The sequence below is a fragment of the Arachis ipaensis genome, chromosome B5 (assembly GCF_059453495.1).
Source record: "Arachis ipaensis isolate K30076 ecotype BB chromosome B5, ASM5945349v1, whole genome shotgun sequence".
Lineage (NCBI taxonomy): Eukaryota > Viridiplantae > Streptophyta > Magnoliopsida > Fabales > Fabaceae > Arachis > Arachis ipaensis.
Genome location: NC_142440.1, coordinates 54,325,061 through 54,328,428, shown reverse-complemented (window position 1 = coordinate 54,328,428; position 3,368 = coordinate 54,325,061). Strand labels below are relative to the sequence as shown.

The window sequence follows — 3,368 nt, the reverse complement described above, 5'->3', positions numbered from 1 at the left end:
ATGGCCTTGCACTCTCTCTTTGGATTTTCTTCTATATTGCTTGGGAGAGTACTAGGAGGAGTTTCAGTGACTCTTTTACTTAGCTGGCCCACTTGTGCCTCTAAATTCCTAATGGAGGACCTTGTTTCATTCATAAAACTCACAGTGGCCTTAGATAGATCAGAGACTATATTGCTAAGCTAGATGGATTCTGCTCAGAATTCTCTGTCTGTTGCTGAGTGGATGATGGAAAAGGTTTGCTATTGCTAAACCTGTTTCTTCCACCATTATTAAAGCCTTGTTGAGGCTTTTGTTGATCCTTCCATGAGAAATTTGGATGATTTCTCCATGAGGGATTATAGGTGTTTCTATAGGGTTCACCAACGTAATTCACCTCTGCTATTGCAGGGTTCTCAGGATCATAAGCTTCTTCTTCATAAGATGCCTCTTTAGTACTGTTGGATGATTCCTTCAATCCATTTAGACTCTGAGAGATCATATTGACTTGCTGAGTCAATATTTTATTCTGAGCCAATATGGCATTCAGAGTATCAATTTCAAGAACTCCCTTCCTTTGAGGCGTCCCATTATTCACAGGATTCCTTTCAAAAGTGTACATGAACTAGTTATTTGCAACCATGTCAATGAGTTCTTGAGCTTCTGCAGGTGTTTTCTTTAGGTGAATGGATCCACCTGCAGAATGGTCCAATGACATCTTAGATAATTCAGACAGACCATCATAGAATATATCCAGGATGGTCCATTCTGAAAGCATGTCAGAAGGACACTTTTTGGTCAGTTCCTTGTATCTCTCCCAAGCTTCATAGAGGGATTCACCTTCCTTCTATTTGAAGGTTTGAACATCCACTCTAAGCTTGCTAAGCTTTTGAGGAGGAAAGAACTTGGCTAAGAAAGCCGTGACCAGCTTATCCCAAGAGTTTAGGCTATCCTTAGGTTGAGAGTCCAACCATATTCTAGCTCTGTCTCTTTATAGCAAACGGGAAAAGCATGAGCCTATAGACCTCGGGATCAACCCCATTGGTCTTAACAGTATCACAGATTTGCACGAATTCAGTTAAGAACTGAAAAGGATCTTCTGATAGAAGTCCATAAAACTTGCAGTTCTGTTGCATCAGAGAAACTAATTGAGGTTTCAGCTCAAAGTTGTTTGCTCCAATGGCAGGGATTGAGATGCTTCTTCCATGTAAATTGGAATTCGGTGCGGTGAAGTCACCAAGCATCTTCCTTGCATTGTTATTATTTTCGGCCATGTCTCCTTCTTTTTCGAAAATTTCTGTTAGATTTTCTCCAGAGAGTTGTGCTTTAGCTTCCCTTAGCTTCCTCTTTAGAGTCCTTTCAGGTTCAGGATCAGCTTCAACAAGAATGTTCTTATCCTTGTTCCTGCTCATATGGAAAATAAGAAAACAGAAAATATGGAATCCTCTATGTCACAGTATAGAGATTTCTCTATGTGAGTAGAAGAGAAGAATAAAAGAAGGGGAAGAGAAAAACTCGAACACAGAGAGGAAGATGGTGTTTGAATTTTGGGTGGAAGAGAAGTGTTAGTGGATGAATAATTAAATAGAAGGAGATGAGAGATGATAGAATTCGAAAATTAATTAAAATAAAAAAATATTTTTTTTGTTTTTAATTTAAAATCAAAGTTATAATTCAAAAATTAAAAACAAAAATGAAATTCAATTAAATTAAATTTTAAAACAATTAGTTAATTAAAAAAGAATTTTGAAAAAGAGGGAAGGGATTTTCGAAAATTAGAAAGAGAGAGTTAGTTAGGTAGTTTTGAAAAAGATAAGAATCAGACAAAAAAATAAGATTGATTGAAAAAGATTTGAAACTTAATTTTTGAAAAGATAAGAAGTTAAAGAAGTTAGAAAAGATTTTGAAATTGATTTTGAAAAAGATGTGATTGAAATTTATTTTGAGAAAGATTTGAAAAAGAAATTTAAAAAAAAAAGATTTGATTTTGAAAATTAAAGTTGATTACTTGACTAACAAGAAACAAAAATATATGATTTTAAAATTTAAAGATTGGACCTTTCTTAATAGGCAAGTAACAAACTTAAAAATTTTTGAATCAATCACATTAATTGTTAGTAAAGATTTTGAAATTATGAAATAAAATAAGAAAAAGATTTTTGAAAATCAATTTGAAATTTTCGAAAATCATAAAAGAAAATGAAAAAGATTTGATTTTTGAAAAAGATTTGAAAAAGATAGAATTTTTAAATTGAAAATTTGATTTGACTCATAAGAAACAACTAGATTTTAAAAAGTTTTGAAAAAATCAACTCAAATTTTTGAAATTTATGAGTGAAATAAGAGAAAGATATTTTTTTATTTTTGAATTTTAATGATGAGAGAGAAAAGCATCAAAAAGACTCAATGCAAGAAAATTTTGGATCAAAACAAATGATGCATGCAAGAACACTATGAATGTCAAGATGAACACCAAGAACACTTTGAAGATCAAGATGAACACCAAGAACTTATTTTTGAAAAAAAAAATTTTTAAGAAAAGAAAAACATGCAGGACACCAAACTTAAAAATTTTTTATGTATGGACACTAACAAATTGAAAATGCATATAAGAAACAAGAAAAGACACAAGACAAGAAATTTTAAAGATCAAACAAGAAGACTTACCAAGAACAACTTGAAGATCATGAAGAACACATGCATGAATTTTCGAAAATTTTAAGAAAAATTAAAAAGATGCAATTGACACCAAACTTACAAATTGACACTAGACTCAAACAAGAAACATAAAATTTTTGGTCTTTATGATTTTATAAGAATTTTTTTTGGTTTTTTCGAAAATTATTTTGTGAAAAACGAAAAAGAAGAATTTTTTTGTATTATTTTCGAAAATAAGAAATAAAAAGCTTAACAATAAAATAAAATTACCAAATCTGAGCAACAAGTTGAACTGTCAGTTGTCCAAACTCGAACAATCCCCGGCAACGGCACCAAAAACTTGGTGCGCAGAAATCGTGACGGTTCATTCCTTGGTAGCAGTGCTAAAAACTTAATACGCACGTTCATAATCTTAGTTCTTTGTCACAACTTCGCACAACTAACCAGCAAGTGCACTGGGTTGTCCAAGTAATAAACCTTACGTGAGTAAGGGTCGATCCCACGGAGATTGTCAGCTTAAAGCAAGCTATGGTCACTTTGTAAATCTCAGTCAGGCGGATTTAATTGATTATGGAGATTTAATAATTAAAAGATAAATAAAACGTAAATTAAAGATAGCGATACTTATGTAATTCATTGGTGAGAATTTCAGATAAGCGTATGAAGATGCTTGTTCCTCCTGAACCTCTACTTTCCTATTGTCTTCATCCAATCATTCATACTCATTTCTATGG

The 3,368-nt window shown here is 32.4% G+C and overlaps 1 non-coding gene across 1 annotated transcript; it reads left to right on the top strand.

Annotated features, from left to right (window-relative positions):
• The first annotated feature begins 748 nt into the window (after window positions 1-748).
• LOC148564221 (small nucleolar RNA R71) lies at window positions 749-856 on the top strand. The gene has a single exon (XR_015885435.1). It is a non-coding gene; the product is annotated as a small nucleolar RNA R71 (small nucleolar RNA).
• Window positions 857-3,368: the final 2,512 nt, after the last annotated feature.